Below are 20,095 nucleotides of genomic sequence, written 5' to 3'. Positions count from 1 at the left end.
GTTGTCTTTGAATGAAATGACAACGGTTTAAAACCGTTGTTATTTAGAGCATTTTTACTGCAGTTACAATCGGTTTTGGAGCTACGACAACGGTTTTTAACCGTTGTCTTTGAGTGTGATAGACAACAATAACAATTTTAAACTGTTGTCTTTTGAATTATTATCTTTTAATATCAATATATCATATTTCAATTTAAATATATAATAAAGAATCATAATCAAGAAAGAATATTCCCCACATCAATATCATTCAAAATGTTACTTATACAAGAATTACAATCACAAAAGAAAAAACATGTCTCATATTCAAATAAAATTTATCCCAATACAAATAAACAAATAAACTCCATTTGCAACTAATGAACAATAGCCAAAAGACTAGAAACTTGTGATGGTGGTTCATGTCATGTAGGATTGCATTTTCATACTTTATCATGCCACCAGTAAGAGTTCCTTGCTGAGAATCTTGCCAGACCTTAAACATATCTTGAATTAATTCTTGACGGGCCTAAGCACAGACCAATCCAGCATATTTTGTCACCTCGAGCCAGTCTTAAGACACAACAACCTGACAAACCAAATATAATCAAGATAGTAAGGATGCAGCAAGGCAACTATACATCGATAAGTTGTTGTACCACCCAAAACAAGCAGTATAATTGTTAAACTGTTGTTATATGGATATCAAAGATATTTAAAAAGTCATCAATTTTCTAAATCTCATCAGAGTCAACCATACACAAGCATAAATTTAAAGTGAATTGAATCTTATGACATTTTTAATTTATTGGCTAAATACCAATTGACATCAAGCTTCATTATACCAAGACCCTTATCTTTTGGCAAGATTGTTATAGAAAATATACAATATATCTCTGAGGTCCAAAAAATGGTTGGCAAAGAAAAATATAACCTAACCCAACATGAACAGGAAAAATATATCAACCACAATACAAAAAAATTAATTCACACTTCTGCATGAGTTGTATGTGACAGCAATGAAGACAGACCTGACTTTGGAGCAAAGAAACTTCTTCGTCCATGATGGTTTTCCATTTTTCAACAAGCAGATTTCAACCTTGCATTGCAAAATTGTGGCAGAAAGATTCCAAAATAACCAAGAAGCATAGAAGAAAGAAGATATTACAAAGTTTTCAGAAAATTCCAGATTACAAACCTCTTGATCACCCAAAAGATCATATATTGTTGGTTCAACAGACTTCCCAAGGTATATGATCTAAACAAAGGCAGTAAAAGTAATGCATCAAAATCTTTGATCAAACAACACTATATTATCTTATGGAAGCTTACTGAATCATGATCACATTCAAGAAAAATGTCATGGACATTTATGAAGTCTGTAGAGCTTGGTCCATTGTAGAAAGTTACCTTCCGAGATGGTAACTGCGACTGCTTCTTTGTCCACAAACTCGACATCAGGATGGCATGTGAGGCCTTCTATATGAATACATCGGGTAGGGATTATGTCGCAGAGGATGGAACTGCTTCAGCCCTGGAACATTGGTTCGTTTGGCGGCAACCTGAAACAAAGCATTCATCTTGTTGTTAGAAAAACCAACGTTGCTGTTAATAAGAATTTAAAAGTGTGCTGGTAAGAAAAATACTTGAGATTAAATAGACAAACCTTGATTGGATGACCATGAAGCTCAGACTCATGCAACCAAAAGGCTTCTTGGATTGCCTCAACTTCCAAGAATTCGACATAAGCAAAACCCTTTGGCTGAACGTTTCTGTCAGTGAGAATGGTGACTCTGTTAACAGTACCACACGACTGAAAATGTTGTTGAACCTCTTCAGGGGTGCAAGCATAATCAACCTACAGTTTAATAGAAATATCAACATGAGTATCAATCTAGCAGTGGCTTTCCCAACTCAAGATGTTGCTACTAAATCACTTGTTGTTAAAGGTTTCAGAAGAATTCTATATGTATAAAACATAACAATCATTGACAAATAGTTACAGTGTGACTATTGATGCTAAGAATAAGAAACCAAAATTCTGTAATAGAAGACAACAACCCTATCCAATTCGGAACAAGTATCAAACAAAAAAGATAGCCTTAGCATAGACTATATATTACAAAATTCTAATAAGGTGCAAGTCGAGAATCCTCAGTAACTTGGGCATATATATATATATATATATATATATATATATATATATATATATATATATATATATTTCAAATAATTCTTTGTTTTAAATAATCTTTTTCCCTTTTTTTCTTTGGTAATTTTTTCAAGTACAAGCAAACGGTAACTGGAGTTCAATGTTACTCTGTACAATCTTATAGGACATAACTTTTGTATGGATCTACTATAAAGACGAATTGAAGATGTCTGGTACAAGGACAATAATACCAAATTTTAATCATTGAACCACTTAAATTCAGCCAAACCATAACAATGTTACTACAAATTATCAAACTTCTAATGAGCACAAACACAGTTTTGGGAACTTGAACATTATAGTAGGCACTCTTTGCATGTACCACATTCAAGTAATACGCACCAAAAAAGAAAAAGAGGGAAGGTAAATCCATTTGAATGTCTTTACCCATTATTTAACCTGTAGCAACTTATACAACTCACATAATTTACAACTAATCAGATATCTTGAGCGGGTCTAGCAACTTATCATATATAAGTAAACTTGCTGCATACAAAGCAAAGGATTTCTTGAAAGGAAATAAATAAATAAATAATCAGGCTACATACACTAACAAATAAAAAAAAGTACCTGGAGTCGAACTCAATGGCAAGCTCAATCAAAGGGCCAATGGAAGCCCCCTCGAAAGCAGATGCGGCAATCAGAAGCCCAAACCTCTTCTTCTGTTGCAAGAGAGAACAGATGAACAAAAGGAAAAAAAAACATTTTTATCTTCTCTTCAGAAGATCATGAAGAAGAGCTCACCTCTTCATATGGAGGCATGGAAAGCAGACACATGATGCTACCAAAGCAACCCATCATCGTCAAAAATCCGCCAATGTTCATCAAAATGTGGAGATAAGCTCCAGCCGCTGATGCCGCGAGCGCGCAACATAGCGTCAAGTAAACCTGGATCACAACCCCAATCGAGAAGTCAGAAAACAGATCATAATTTCCCACAAGAACTAGAGCAAACCCTAAGAAACCAAAAAAGGGGGAAAAAAAAAGGGGAAAATCACCAAATTAATTCGATATCGAAAGACACACAACCGATCTTTAAGACAACTATCAAATAAGGGGGACAAAGAGGGGAAAAGGCGTCGATCCGTACCAGCATCATATGATTTTGAACATTCGAAGGGATCTGACCGAAATTTTTGAAGGAATTCCGAGTCCATCCGCCATGGGACTGAGATCGGGATTGGAAGAACGCATCCATCTCTCTCTCTTCTCTATCTCTCTCTCGGCGAACAATGAAAACAGATCGAAGTCTCCGGGCGAGGAGAGAAGGCGTGTTCTCCCTTCGCCCTTTATACGCCATGATGATTAAACATTGGTTTCTTCTGGGAGCGTCTCGGGGGTTCGTGCGAGTAGCAAAACCTCCCTGTTTCCGTCGAAGAGTAGCAATACCTCGTCCCTAATGTTGAGATCCTTCTTCCAGGCATGCATCACGGAAGCGTCGTTGACCGAGATGCAGGCAATGGTGTCCACGCCTTTGGCATGCAGCTCCCCATCCTTTTCCACAAATCCAGGGAGGTGCTTTTGCGAGCACGTCGGCGTAAAGGCCTCGGGACGGTGAAGAAGATGGCTTTCTTGCTCTTGGTGAGATCAGAGATGGTGACGGTCTGGAGCTCCCCATCGGAGCCAAAGTAGGAGAGGTTGGCGTCAGGAAGATTGTCTCCGACGGAGATGGTGGTTGTGACGACAGGGGCAGAGGCGGAAGAGGTGAAGAGGCGGGGGAAGAGGGAGGACCTACGAGTGTGCAGTCAGAGGTGCAGAGTGGTAGTGGAAACGAAGCGGTGGAAGCGGACGACAGAAGGGAGGAGGCGGGGCAAAGAAGGGGCGACGAGTTTAGGTCTTGGAGAGGAAAGGAGAAGGGGCTTGGATCGAGAAGGTAAAGGGATGGAATACGACGGCAAAAAATTTCGGGGAGAGGGAAAGAAAAAACACCGCAGCAAAAAATGGCGAAGGGGAAAAAGCGGTGAAAGAAGCGCACATAGACAACAGTTTTTAAAAAACCGTTGTCGTAGCCTTTAAAAACCGTTGTCGTAGCCCCCAAAAAATATAAATAGACAACAGTTTTAAAAAATCGTTGTCATAGGCCAAAAAAATTACTACAAAACAACAATTTTTGTTAAAACCGTTGTTAAAAGGCAAAAAGACAACGATTTGGTATAAAACCGTTGTCGTTTGAGTGTTGTTAAATGAGGTTTTTCTTGTAGTGTACGTACAGTCTAAAACTAAAGTACCCATGGAATAGGATACATCGATCCTCTATAGACTGACCAAGCCGACAATGGTATACGGCTAATTCAGTCTTTTCCACGTTAGTACGAGTCATGTACTCAAATGTGCTCTAGATACCTAACTAAGCACAAATAATCTAAAGATTCGAATCTCTAAAAAAAGAGTATGACAGTCCCCTACTGATCGGACCAACATAATTAAATCAGTCATCTACTAACTAATCAAGAATACACTAATCCTCCATAAGCATTTAAGGTAAATCGATCCACGACTACCCAAATCAACATGTGTAAATCAGTTTTCTATTGACCGATCTAACCAGAGTACATTTATCATCTACCGACGAAAACTAACTAAAGTATATCGGTATTCTACTGGCTGAGTCAACTAGAATATATAGTTACTAGTCACTACCTAGCTAATAATAGCATAGGCTGGTATGTGTCTCCATCTCCTAACCAATTAGTAGTAACATAAGTTAAAACTACTGGGGGTATGATATGAAAAATCACCAGAGACTATAATCCTTAATGTTTATTAAGGTTGACCAAGATCAGTGGTTAACCAATCACATGTAATATGTGCTACAACAACCAGACGGGTACCAAATACAAAATGCTTATACATGTCATAAACAGTAATAGTCAACAGTACATATACTAACAAAAATGTAGGATAACAGTATACAAACATACCTCCTATAGCTTAGAGATGTCCTACTACTGCCAGGTCCCAAAACTTGAAAAGTCACATCGAGAAAACCAAAACACGAAATCCGAAACATAGGAAAATAAGACTCGTAAGCCGAGCTCTGATACCAAATAAATTCATATCAGATAAATCTCGAAAATCCAGAACACATAGCAAGTATCATAAAGCTGCTCTGATACCACTAAATTGTCACGCCCCGAGGGAGTCTCTGTCCCAAGAAATTTCGGCAACACCTCCCCTGTACGGGTGACAATCTGAAGCATTTCTACAGACATAATATACATCAGCCACAGGCAGCTGGAATATACACACAACCATGCAGTTATATGTAAAGCAGCCCACTCGGCTGTACCAAAACCAAAACACAACGGAAAAACATAAAGATAAGCTCATACAAAACAAAACAAAACAAAACACTGCTAGCCGGCTAGGCTTACACCACACAACAACATAACACTCCGGAAACAAAACTGGAACACAAAGCCAAATACACACATTCATCTACCAAAATACAAATAAACAAAAACGGAGACAGGTCTTCTGATGTGACGTGGGGACCAGCAGGTAGGATACTCCAAGCAACTCAATAAACAACCCGATACCTGAAAAAGATAGTGTCCACGGGGGTGAGTTCAACAACTCAGCGAATACCAATAGACATGACTAGTAAGATATATCTAACAGCAATAAACATGGAATACAGCTTCCTAATCATATATAGGAAAAATGCAAAACTGAAAGGTAACTGAGGAAGTTGTACTCACTAAGAACTCCTATCCAGAACAAAAAGGTCGTCAAACTGAGAGTGTCATAAATCCTGTATTCATGTCAAACATATGCATCCAACCAAATGCAGCAAATAAATGTAGCAAGCACAAGCAATAAATGCATCAATGCGTATGATGACAATGACATGTCCTGGTCACCCATACTCTCCAATCAGCCGTCTCACACATGATGGTGAGACCGAGTGGGTAGTGCTGTGACAACCGTGCACTCTGCCATCACTACTCCTGATGAGTGACCGAGTGGACGGGATGCTGTCGGAGTACACTTATCCTCCTTACCCCAAATCATAAATGGGGGAACTCAATGCTCTCATCTCCCGGTACACGATGACGGGGAGGGATCTCTGTCCTGCTACAACGCTGCATCACACTAACCCATGAGTGGACCAACGGAGCCCTTGACAGAGCACCTGCTGCAACACACCCTGCCTGAATATACCACTAACCCATAAGTGGTCATGTGTGCAGATACATGTAATTGGCGATGTGCTCAACAATAATGGAGCCGACAATCGCACAGCATGCAATCATGCGAAGGATGCATGACACTAAGCATGGAAATATCCTGTACCAATCCATATATATAAAATGTGTACCCTAGAATAAATTGACCTAATCAATGGTCTAAGTACACAGGTCAGATAAGGATCAAAAACCCTACGTCCTGAACATATCCACCTCCATAAAATATGTACCAACAATATACATGGATCAAAGCAAAAGGGTCTAGGTACACAGATCAGACATGATATAAAAATATACGTACATATGTCAGATAATAAAAATCCAAAATCTAGTCCTAAACTTAGTAAAGCATGGCATGTCACTTACTCTAGGAACTAAGGTACTCATGGCAATAATCACGAGGTATAAATCATGGATACATAACAAGCGACAAAACAGAACATGCTATGGGTATCAAACCGTGACATACCAAAGGCAAACATGATCATTGCTTGTAGCTATAAAATACTATGCATATTCAATTGACAATATCATAAAAGATAAGTCAAGAGGTACCCGCCTCCAATAAGAAATGTCCAATACAGTCCAATCCGACGTCGAGATACTCGTCTCGCGTCAAAGTCCTGTGATATCAAACATACGTTTTTATTTAGCTACAATTCTAATAAATAGCTAAATAAAAAATCTCTAACCCTGAATTAGGGCAAAACCCTAATTAACACATGAACATAAACCTAATTCACACTTAGTAAATTTGTATCCCTTCTACATTGGCATGCTACAATTATCCATCCTACATGAATTAGCAAAATCACAAATCCATATTTAAAATTTACTACTAAATGATCAATGCACCCATATACATAAACACAACTCCAATCCCTACCAAATCTGACGTCAACCACGTCTTACCTAAATCGGTGTCAATCGCTTCCTCTTTGGCGATTCGTGTATCTGACCAGCAGCACTCTACTGTTGCACGTGATCCGGGAAACCCACTACCGAAGTTGTGCAGTAAGAAACAATTGACCTCCAAGCCATATACTCAAATTAACTCTTATATAGATCAATCTTACCCAAAGCTGAAGTGGTTGCTGCGATGGATGAAGAAAGAACCCGGCAATGGAAATCTAGGGCTCGGCAGAACCTGGTGGCCGACGTCGGTCGGAGGCGCACTGTGGGTTGCGGCCGACAATCGGCTGAGAGGGGCGAGGGTGAAGTCGGCTAGGGCAGAGAGGAGTCTCGGCGGTGAACACAAACTAGGGCACAGCGTCGGCTAGGGCAAATTCGCATTGAGGGCTCGGGTGCTGTCGTCGGGCAGAGACGAGAAGGAAGGAGGACGGCGCTAAAGCAAAGAGTAGGGATCTGCTCGGCTATGCACGTGCGTCGCCGGTGCTTGAGACAGGGAGGAAGAAGGGAGGCGGCGTCGGCACACAAGAGGAGAATCGGCTCGCGGCTCGCTAGGGCACAAGGAAGGTCGCTCGGCCGTAGAGAGGGAGAAAAGAAATGTCGACTTCTCTTGGTCCCGGGCTTATGCACGCTTGGGAGGAGAAAACGGCCGGTTAGGGAAGAATGGTCGCGAGGGGGAGAAGGCCCGGGAAACGGCTCGGCACGGGTCGGCGGAGAAAAGGAATAAAAATAAAAGAAAAAGAGAAAATAAAAAGGAAAAGAAAAATAACTTTTCCTCGCTTAAATGGGGTAGCCTAAACAGGCTTTCTGGGGCCCCGTTTTTATCCCCGTTAACTCGTCCATACGAGCTCCGAAAAATTCCCGAAAAATTTCAAAAAATTCTCTTATTATTCTTCGCCATTTTTCCAATATTTTATAGTAACTGAGTCGAATGGGTCGGTGGCGCTGAGCCAAATGTTGAATAGATAGATACTAGTTGGTCGACTTGAACTAAATGCCGACCGATTGGAGTTTGAGAATTGCATCGGATAAGTGTAATTGAGTCAAATGAACGGGTGGTGCTTAGTCGAATGCTGAATAGATACTAGTCGGTAGATTTGAGCCGAATGCCGACTAACTAGAATTTGAGCAGAGCATTGAAAAAGTGTAACTAAGTTAAATGGACTGATGGTGCTTAGTCGAATGCCGAGTGATGGATCGGCTAGGGGTGACAAGCCGGGCGATGAATCCTCTCGCCTTGGGCAACCCGAACAGAAGTGATATGATTGACTCCTGTTTTTTACTTTGATTTCCCCTTTGGCAGGATTTTTTAACCATCTCGGTAGACGGTACACGGTACACGTGGAAAGTCCTTTACTCCGCTCATTAGGTATGATTTCAATAGTTGTTTCTATTATTTGTAACGTTTAATACATTTTTCACTTTGTTTTTACAGAGGACAGAATTTTTGAGGGCTTCCTTGAACAAACATCTGCAACAATCCACTAACATTACCATTTCTAATGATACGAATTCCTCACTCACTCCAACAAGAAAATTCCCACTGTCGAGATCCTTTTATTTTTGAAGAATTAGATATACCTAGCGACCTTTGAGATGGTCAACTAGAACAACAGGCTTAAGATTTAAAGTTTGAAACTAAAACTGAGTACTATTCAGAACATCTACTCTATCTTCAAGAGAAGCTAAAGGAGTCTGACAAACTTTTTCTGGAAGCCAATTGTAAATCCCTGGAAATGCAGCATCAACTGGAATCATCCGTAACAAAAGTAACTTTTTTTTGAAGAAGGAATTGATTAATTATGAGGCGGAGGAGGAGGGTTGTTGGGTTGCTCTAAAAAAAAACGAATTTCTGGGATCTAATGGATTTGCTGGGTCTCCACATCTTTCCTTGACCATTGCTCTCAGGGAGCTATCAACTAGTTCAAAGAGGACAGCTATCCTCTAGAAGGTATTTCTCCTGACTTTCTTAATATTTAGAAAGTGGTCGATAATATCGCAGAGGATAAAGTGTAAGATTGAATCGTGCAACTATGAACTTGTTCTGGATGTCGATTTGAGTGTTGACTCTTAGTTCTGGGGAAATGACTTATAACATTTTATGTAAGAGTACTCAAATTTCTATTTGCAACAAATATTTGTTAGCTTGTTCTCTTCTGATTGAACCAGGACTAACTGCTGATTATAAAAAAGAAAAAACTAAAAATTGTTGGTACCTAGAATAGTAGGAACCATCCTTGACAAAGGTTTGGATTTCAAAAATCATTTTAATGCTATTTAGAAGTTCCATTAAGACGAGTCGCCCTTCATTTGCTTTGAATCAAAGACGGATCACGAAATAAGGGATGAGCAGGGCTCCATCCCTTATTTATGGATTCGATACGTCACACCCTTACGTTGTACATCCCACGAGCACCTAAATTATTTTTTCAATTTGAATTTTTTTGTGTTTAATAATATAGCTCAATCTCTAAATCCAGGGTCTAGATTACACTGAACCAAGTTGACTCGGGATACCACTCAGTTCGTCGTGACCGCCAGTGCTTGGTGGAGTTCACGGTCGACCGTTATATCTTGAGAAACAGACGACCCGAGTAAACCTCGAAGCACAGTCGGAGGTGGGCGAATCTGTTTCAAGGAAACTGCTATTTGCAGGTCTCGGTCAGCTTCTTTGTCCGACCGACGACTTTACTGCCCGATCGGCCTTTTTGCTCTACAGATCTGGTCTTCTGACCTGGTCTGTCGCTTTGGTCTATCGCTCTGCAGACCTGCTCTACCGCTCTGGTCTGCTGCTCTGGTCTGCCACTCTGTAGACCTGGTCTGTTGCTCTAGTCTGTCGTTCTGCAGACCTGCTCGACTGCTCTGGTCTGCCGCTCTGCAGACCTGGCCTTCTGCTCTGCAGACTTGGTCTTCCGCTCTGGTCTGCAACTCTACAGACTTAGTCTTCCGCTTTGGTCTGCTACTCTACAGATCTGCTCTTCCGCTCTGCAGACTTAGTCTTCCGCTCTAGTCTGCCACTCTACAGACCTGCTCTTCCGCTCTGCAGACTTAGTCTTCCGCTCTGATATGCCGCTCTGCAGACCTGCCCTGTCGCTCAGCTCTGCTGCGTTATGAAAATCAGCCCCTGCTGGCAGTCTGAGATTATCCGCTCAGGTCATTTCGATTGTAAGTTGAATTTAAATTCCGTATATATATATATATATATATATATATATAGTCAGTACATGATATTATTTAATGTGATTGTGCACATAAGATTTTGAATTATAAAATTTTTATCTATATTTTTAATTAAATCTCGTTTAATATATTGCCTATAAAATTGAGTCTATTATATTAAGTGCAATCCTTATATGATATTGGTACGGAGATATACGATGGAGAAATGTGACTGGTCCCACCAACATACATGTAGGCATATTAGATTATGTCCATTTGTGCCTTAACACATAACATCAATATTACGTCAAATTTGACAAACATAATTAATTAATAGAAAGCTTATTATTTTGGATGGCTATGTCTCATTATTCTGGATGGCTATGTCCATAACTAAATTCATTCATCCAAATTATATTTTATTAATTATTATTTATGTAATAAAATTATTATATGGTTTAGATTGTTTATGATGATAGTTTTTTTTAGGAATGATTTAGTGTGAAAAAATAATAAGAATGCCATTTGTTTTATTGATTCGTTGAAGAAAAAAAATTATTTATGTTTTTTCTCCATAATTTATATTGTGTGACTTGATTTGTTTCCATTTGATTTGATGTTGTAGCAAGTTACCATGTAAGAAAATAACTTATGCTCATTTCAATGCCTTGATGTGAGCCCTCATGAGAACTCTAATAGCTATTGGTAATTAATTGTAAATTTGGGGTGTGTTACAGCCCACTACAGCCATAATCCGGCTATGCCTTGAATAGTCCATTTCCTTGCTCAAACAAGCTACCAACCTTGCAGTCGGCGGTTCTGTCTTGGATTGAGGAAGAATGACATTGGATAGTTCTTGTAAAATCTTAAGTCACATGGATTCTAAAAAATATATAGAATTCACATATAGAAAATACAAGAACAAGAAGATCTAATTTTATCGAAAACATGACATAAAAAAATAAATACATAAATATAATATATAAGGAACCTGATTGAAGAGTCATATCCTTGTCTTTAGCGTCGTCGGTTTGATCTTTGTGAAAGAAGATGTAACGGAAAGGAAAGTCTTCCAAGGGGCTTAGGGGATGACGGGGTCGTAAAGCTTTTTGTCAATGAGGAACAAGAAACTATTTCAAGATTATTACGAAGTCCTTGGAGACTAACCCTATATATAGTGAACATCTATTATCAGCCCATCGATAATTATAGATGTGGGACTATAAGTCTATATATATATTGAACATCTATTATCAACAAATAGATGATAATAGATGCAGGACTATAGGTTCTACACATATGAGATCCACATCCAATTACCCGAAATCCACTAGACATAAGTTAGATCACTTTAAAAGGTTCAGATCATATTCATGTATGCAACTTATAAATAAGTCCACCTAATAGGGATAATTATATCCAACAACACTGTCTAGTATAATGAACAGTTGTAGCAGATTTTAACCTATCCCTGATACAATAAGAGTTGCACTATTTCGGATAGTGGGCAATTTATTATAGGTGACTCTGTCCTTCGTAGAGGAAGTGTTGCACTATCGTGGATAGTAAACAATTTGTTGTTAGTGACTCTGTCCTTAACAGAGGAAGAGTTGCACTATCTCAGATAGTGGACAAATAATTTTAAGTGATTATTATAGGTGACTCTATCCTTAATAGAGAAAGAGTTGCACTATCCTCGATAGATGACAAATAGCTGTAGGCGACTTTGCTCCTGACAAAAGAAGAGTTGCATGATCTTGGATAGTTGACAAATTGTTGAGTTCAGATCCTTTGACTCAAAAATTACCTATTCCCGTGTCTCACTCATCACCCCAGCCTACCACCAGTGGCCTCCGACCTCCACCGCGATCAACACTATAACCCCTTGGGGAAGGTGAACCCAGGGGGATCACCATTGGCAAGATTGGTGTCGGAATCCGGCCGGATCTTAGCATGGCTTAGATCGACGGCAGAGGAAAATCTGCTCAGGTCCGAACGAATTTCGACGATAATCGTGCCAATGGCGACCCCCTAGGTTCACCTTCCCCAAGGGTTATAGTGCTGATCTGAGCGGTGGCCGGAGGCCGCTGGTGGTAGGCTGGGGCGACGAGTGGGACATGGGGATAGACGATTTTTAGGACAAAGAATTCGGTTTCCAAATTGTTGTAGGTGGCTCTGTCCTGATAGAGGAAAAGTTACACTATCTTGAATAGTGAACAATTTGTTGTAGATGATTATGTCCTTGACAGAATAAGAGTTGCACTATCTCATATAGTGGACAATTTATTGTAGGTGACTTTGTCCTTGACATAGGAAGAGTTGCACTATCTTGGATAGCGAACAATTTGTTGTAGATGACTTTGTCCATAACAGAGGAATACTTATGTTATCTTGGATAGTGGATAATTTATTGTAGGCAACTCTGTCCTTGACAGAGGAAGAGTTGCATTATCTCGGATAGTGAACAATTTATTGTAGGTGACTCTGTTCCTGACAGAGGAACAGTTATACTTTCTCGAATAGTGAACAATTTGTTGTAGGTGATTCTGTCCCTGATAGAGGAAGAGTTGCACTATCTCGGACAATGGACAATTTGTGTTCCAAATTTTTGTGAATAGTAAATATCATGAAAGGGATTTTTTATTATATGAACCATACATATGAGAATACAATTTGACTACCCTTTCACTAAAATCATCTACAGATAACTGACTATTAGACTCAATATAGATGAAGGTGAAAAGCACACCAGACTCAATAGAAGATCTAACTCAAGCAATCTTTCCTTTGAGTTCTCTGTATCATATGTACTGATACAAACTCCACTTCGACTTCCACATGTACTACAACTTATCCTCCATATACTAATTGAAATGGGATCCTTCTCAAGGAGTTGTTTGGAAAGATCAAAGAATACCAAGCAATTCTTTTACCCAATTACTGCCCTCTTACTCCAGCTTGACCCCCAAACCTCATACTAGTTCCCAATTTACAACCTCTGTTTGTCCATTACTTTGAGGATAAGCAATAAAAGGAAAGGATAGTTGGATCCTTAGCTCCGGATAGAATTCTTGAACATTCTTTACTTGAAATTATCTTCCATTATCTGAAATTAATCTACGGGGAACTCCATACCTACAGATTATGTTCTTCCTAAGAAATTTCCACATGACTTCTTCTATAATTGTAAACAATGTCTCATCTTCGACCCATTTAGAAAAATAATCCACTTCGACTAATAAAAATTTCTTTTGATTTAGACTGATAGGAAATTGTCCTACTCTATCCATCCCTCATTGATCAAAAGGACAAGAAGCACACCATGTTTTTAAGTATTCAGCAGGACATCTAATAACATATTGGTGTTTTAGAAAACTCAGACATGCTATTGTAAATCATTCTGAGTCTTCTTATAATGTTGGCCAAAAATACCCTACTAATAATAATTTTTGAGATAGTGTTCTCCTACCTGCATGATTACTGTAAATGCCTTCATATAGCTCCTGCATCACATATTCAACTTCCTGTTAAGCCAAACATTTGAGTAAAGACCGAGAAAAAGATTGTTTATAAAGATTGTCACCGATTAGAGTAAAATTTGTGATCTCTTTTTGAGTAATCACCTCTATTCTTTATCATTAGGAAATTTTCCTTCCTTTAAACAATAAATTAGCTAAGTATGCCAATTATCTATCCCTTGAGGTTGGTCAACTTGCACTATCAATTCTATATGAACAATTGGGTCTTCAGACTTCCAACTGGATAGAGTACTTGTCATCCGAGCAAGTTCGTCAGCCTTCGTGTTTTCTATCTTAGGTATTTTCCATAACGCTACCTCCTGGAACTTGACACTTATCTTCTCATACAATGTCATGTATCTATGAAGTTGATCACTTTTTTACCACATATTTACCATCTATTTATTGTGTTGCTAATTGTGAATATGAATGGATAATTATCTTGGCAGATCCTACATGCTTAGCCACCTATAAACCTGCTAGTATGATTTTATATTCTATTTCATTATTAGAATCCTTAAAGTTGAGTTGAACTATCAAAGAAATTTCATCACCTCAAGGAGGGATCAAAACAATATCAATACTATTGCCTTGCTTAGTGGAAGATTCGTCTGCCAATATCTTTTATATTTCTTCAGTTGCATCTCCATTAGTCTCCACCAAGAAGTCAGCTAAAGTCTAAGCTTTAATAATAGTATAGGGTTGATATTGTATATTATACTCACTAAGTTCTACCGTCCATTTAGTCAGTTTGCCTAAAACTTCAAGATTAAAAAGAACTCATCCTAAGACACTATTAGTGAGTACTATGATAGGATGAGATAGAAAATATGATTTTAATCGTTGTGTTGGTAATAATAAAGAATATGCAAATTTTTCTAAAATATTATATCTAATTTCAGCATATTTTAATAAATAACTAATGAAATAGATGGATTTTTTTAAGTACCTTCCTCTTGCTTAACCAAAATAAAACTGAAAACAACTTTGGCGGTAGCCAAGTATAACCATAATTGCTCACCTGCCATAGGTTTAGAGAGAGTGGGCGGATCTAAAACATACTTCTTGAGATCTGTAAAAGCTTCTTCATATTTTTTTGTCCCAAGTAAATGTAGTCGACTTCTTGAGCACTTTAAAGAAATGGAGGTTTGATCAGCTGACTTGGATATGAAATAAAATAAGACAGTGATCCTCCCTACTAACCTCTGCACTTCTCAAATATTTTATGGGGTCTTCATATTTTGCAAAGCTTGTACTTTATAGAATTTGCTTCAATTCCACTTTTTGTGACAATATAGTTGAGGAACTTTCTACTTCTAATGTCAAAAATATAGTTTTCTAGATTGAATTTCAAATTATACTTCCATAGAGTATCGAAAGTCTCTTCAACATCTTTTATCAAAGATTCAACCAAGAGGGATTTCACTAATATGTCATCTACATAGACTTCAATATTCCTATCTTTTTTCTTCTCAAAGATCTTATTCATCAATCTTTGATTTGTAGCACCTATATTCTTGAGACCAAAAGACATAACTAAATAATAGAAAATTCCATCAAAAATAATGAATCTAATATTTTTGCTAATCTTATTGCGCTAAAGGTATCTGATGATACCTCTGATATGCATCTAACATACAAATCTACTAGTTGATCTATCTAAGAAGTGGATAACAATCTTTGGGACATACTTTATTTAGATCTCGAAAATTTATATAAATTCTCAATTTACCTCCTGGTTTATACACAAACACTATATTAGCAAGCCAAGTTAGAAATTAAACTTTCTAAATAAGTCCTACCTTTAGTAATTTGAGGATTTCTGTTATGATAATCTTATCTTTCTGGACTCTAAAATATCTTTTCTTTTGTTTTACTGACTAAATACCAGGTTAATATGTTAATCTTATGTTCTATTATTTGGAGGGATACATCATGGACTTTTTGTGCAAACCAACTAAAAATATATTTGTTGTTTATCAAAACAAAATCAACCTATCCTTTAATTCACTAGGAGATCAACAGCAATCTTAGTAATTTATTATATTAACCTAGTATAATTGACACATTTTCTTGCTCCTCTTTGAATGGTCTTGATTTGGAAATTTCTAAAGGTTAGTAGTCGCCTGTGATTTACCTCCTCTGTGTTGGCCCTGAGACAAGTTGGTGGGGGTGCTGGGGACGAACGTATTCACCTTTTGCCACCTCGATTTGGAAATTTCTTCTAAACCTTACACTTCTACCATCTCTAATATTTGTGTTGATTATGATAGGCCTACTTTTGATCCACACAAATCATTTCTATATAACATTTTTTAGTAGGAATCTAATTACCTTATATTTTCCCTACTAGAGATCTGATAAGGAATTTCATTTTATTTTGTGATATATTGATACTACCACCTAAAAAGGACTTGTGGCAGGTTCTTCCTAAAATAACATTATATACAGAAGGAGCATCCACCACTATAAAAATAGTAGACCAAGTTTGTCATAGAAGATCAATACCTAAGAAAATAGATAGCACAATTTCCCCCAAAGATTGTGTTGGGGTTGCAAGGTTACAAACATAGTCCCATATTGAAAACACATGGAAAAGATCATGGGTTTATAAGAGAAAAAGATATCTCTATTGGTATGAGACCTTTTGGGGAGAGCCCAAGAGCAAACCCATGAGGGCTTAGACTCAACATGGACAATATCATGTCATTGTGGAGATATCTAAATTCTTTTCGATCCTACAATTAGTATCAGAATCCGGACTGCCAGAAGGTTTAACCGCCGACTGTGCACAAGAGCTATGGTCTGATTGAGCCATGTGGTTACAATATTGACCTCAAACAAAGAAAGTGAGAGCTCCTATGTTCGGATCAAGAGGACCAGACACCAGGCAGGAAGTCCTAGTAGGTCGGGTGGACCGAGGGGCAGGAAGACCTGGTGGGTCGATGATCGGATGTGGGAAGCCTATGGTCCTTTGCTTGAGGGGAGGATTATACCTCCTGACTTGTAAATCTGAATAAAGAAGTTGACATAGCATATAATTTAGTTGAATCTACCTGCATTTAGTTAAGAGCTCCTTTGAAAAGTATGTTGATCGTGTTAGGACCCTTGGTGGCTGGCTAGAGGGGGGGGAGTGAATAGCCCCTGCACAAATACAAAATGGAAAGACCTTTCTCGGCTTATAACTTAATTAAAAAGAACACTTGCATAAGAATGATAAAGAAACTAAATAGAAAGAGGCACAATGAATTACTTAGTTACAACCGGGAAGGTTGTTAATTTAATGCATATGAAGTTGCACTAATTTCTCCTTCAGGAGGAGAAGCCTCTTTACAGCAATAAACGCACAAAATCAGAAGCTAAACAAAAATCTAAAAGAGTACAAGTGTTGTTTCTTTGTATTTTTTGTTGTATTTGACTTCTGGGAGTAGGGCTGCTTATATAGCCCTGCTCGAGGTGCTTGGAAGGGTTCCAAGTGCTTGGAAGGTTCCAGGTGCTTGGAGTGGGATAGAATTCTATCTCTGATGCAATAGATAAATGCTAAATCGAATTGACTAAGATTTGGGTTCTGGGCGCCCAGAGGCCGTGCGCCTCGGACTGGTTCAAGCACCCCGAGCACCAGAAGTCAGCATTTTGTTGACTTTTGATCTCGGCCTCCTACTTCGGTTCCGCTCGCATCGGTCTGGCTCTTCTACTCGCTTGGATGATTTCGACCATCCGGAGTAGGGCTCACTCGAACCAAAAATCCGGTCTTCTCGAGCAAGCTTCCACTCCGGCTTCTCGTCCTTCGAAAATGTCGCGCGCCTCCTTCTCGTCTGCCCGCGTTGTAACAACCCACATTTCCTCATTACGAGTTCTAATAGTACTTATAAATAATTAGAAATGCTTTAGAAATATTCTAGAGATTTTTAGAAATTTTTAGAGTATTTTTATATAATTTTCAGAGCTCGTTTGGTATTTTTACCAAAAGAAACAAAGTTGAGGCAAAAAGAGGTCGGGCCGAGGATCGAATTGGAGACCTCTAGTTAAGCAAAGTCTTAAGTTGTTTCGGATGACCAAGAACCCAGCAGGGCCGTGTTGATCAAATAGATAGCGAAATAAACTTAAGCGGTAATAGGTAATAGAAATAACCTAAGTATAAAGGGAGATAAGTTAAGAGAGGAACTTAGGTTTTATTTTCGTGACCTAAACCCTCTCTTCTCCCGACTGCGAGCGCAGCGTCCCTGCTTGGGCGGAAACGAAGAAGGAAGCTAAGGCTTCGTCTCTGGCGGCCAGTCAAGGACCAATCCGAGGGCTTTTCACATCCTCACGATTCCCTTGTCGAGGAGAACACGTAGGCGCAAGGAGTTGTCGGAAATTTCGAGCTCTCCGAAACCCTAGAAGCCGATCTCAGCTGTGAGTCAAGGAAATCGGTAAGTGCTTCTCACCTGCAGTAGGAGTAGCTCTCGGATTCTTGTTTTCTTCTTGTTTTTCCGAAGCATGCTGTAAGGAGCGATGATTTTGAAGTTTGCTGCCATGAATCTCAAAGAAAGAAAATAAATTGTATAGATTAGGCATGTGGTTTAGATTTCTTCTACCTTATAATTAGCATTACAGACTTTGATTTAGGTTTCCTTTTGTTACCTTAATGGGCATGAACGGTTCATATAGAGCCTTGCAAGTTTCGGATTTTTTTTGTTGCTAGGCAATGGACATAAAATGACTTAGATTAATATTTGAGCATGTAGTTTAGTTTCATTGTTACTGCTTGGTTTCGGTCTGTGCTATGAAATGGGCACGAATAGCCCTTACTGTTGGTTTTGGTTTGTGCTATACATTGGATATGAACAGCCCTTTTGGGCTCACTGTTTAATTCCCGAGTTATTCTTTTATTAGAAATATTAACAAGTAACAAGTATTTTACTCGAAGAGGCTAGTACCCGACTTCCGAGGTTGTCGTTAAACAAATCCAGGTGACCGGTTCCGAGGTCTCGGCCCTGGTAAGACCAAGGTCTTCACCCTCGTAGGACTGGTGGTTCGCCACCCTAGTCCCTATTAGGGAGCACGCTTTGGTACTACGCCTGGGCCCAAGAGGAAAATTATCATTATTTTGAAGTATAAAAGTATAAGCTTTGAACAAATGAAACCAGCTCTATATAGATTTTAAACTTCAGCAGGTTTTAGTTTTGTTTGTGTAATATAGCATTTCAGTTAAGATTTTTTTGTAAATTCTGAGCATGAACAACTCTAATTCAAGTGTGCAATCCAGATCTTCTTATTATGTATTTTCCACGAGCAAGAATTGCCACCAATTGCATGTCAACTTTAGATCCTTTGCTGGGTTATAAATAGACGTGGACAGTTTGTTTTGGTAGTAGCGCTGTTTTGGTTCGGTTGTTGGCTTGAATGAGGGGAACGGCTTTATAAGTTGGTTTTGCAGTTTTCGGTTTTTCCTTGAAGCTTACTGGACCGAACAGCCATGTGTTTTGCCTTCCAGTTCAGATTTTTATTGAATATTTCAGCTTCAGATATTTCTTCAAGCATTTCAGTTTGAGATCTATATATGCATTTTGAGTTTTTATGAGTTAGATAGCGCTTACTAAGAATCCGCTTATAGTTGCATTTCCTCCTATTGCAGATAAAGGAAAAGGAAAGCTACAATAAAGGAAGGCGACAAGGAGGTGTGAGATGGATGTGTGATGTCTGGACTATAGAAGCCTTGGGACCTTGCTAAAGAATTTATTAAGAATTTTGTATCTAGACTGTTAGTGCAATTTAGGTGGATTAAGTCCTTCATGCATTGTTGGAATTATTCTTTTGTATTGCTGGTTGGTTCATAGAATGTGTTTTTTGTTTTAGAATTCTTTCACTTAAATTGCTATGCACATTAGTCTCACTATTTGAGTTGTATCATCGTTACATGCATGTACAGATTGATATATTTTAGTTGTGAACAAATGCTCGAGTGGAATGTTGAGATGAGTCATTTATGTTTTTAGCTGCTACTTAATTACATGTTTCGAGGTTCTTAGAGGGTTAAGTATTACTATCAACATGTGAGCAACACTAGTTAAGTAGAGTTTATAGTTAAGTAACGGCAACACCCTCATAGACTAGTAAGAGGAGGGTGGGGTCGTTCCAAAGTGGTA

The 20,095-nt window shown here is 38.6% G+C and overlaps 1 long non-coding RNA gene and 1 pseudogene across 2 annotated transcripts; both read right to left on the bottom strand.

Annotated features, from left to right (window-relative positions):
* Nucleotides 1-278: 278 nt before the first annotated feature.
* Nucleotides 279-1,366, bottom strand: LOC122030177. 2 transcript variants are annotated; one of them, XR_006125336.1, is made up of 4 exons: nucleotides 1,312-1,366; nucleotides 1,178-1,237; nucleotides 1,011-1,078; nucleotides 279-568 (listed from the first exon to the last, which is right to left on the bottom strand). It is a non-coding gene; the product is annotated as an uncharacterized LOC122030177 (long non-coding RNA). The 2 variants fall into 2 exon arrangements; XR_006125335.1 differs by lacking the exons at nucleotides 1,178-1,237; nucleotides 1,312-1,366 and having other exon boundaries at nucleotides 1,011-1,142.
* A 1,979-nt stretch (nucleotides 1,367-3,345) lies between these two features.
* LOC122029800 lies at nucleotides 3,346-3,927 on the bottom strand (annotated as a pseudogene).
* Nucleotides 3,928-20,095: the final 16,168 nt, after the last annotated feature.

This window comes from Zingiber officinale, chromosome 10B, assembly GCF_018446385.1.
Source record: "Zingiber officinale cultivar Zhangliang chromosome 10B, Zo_v1.1, whole genome shotgun sequence".
NCBI lineage: Eukaryota > Viridiplantae > Streptophyta > Magnoliopsida > Zingiberales > Zingiberaceae > Zingiber > Zingiber officinale.
The sequence above is the reverse complement of the archived record's forward strand: the minus strand, read 5'-3'. Positions and strand labels throughout refer to the sequence as shown.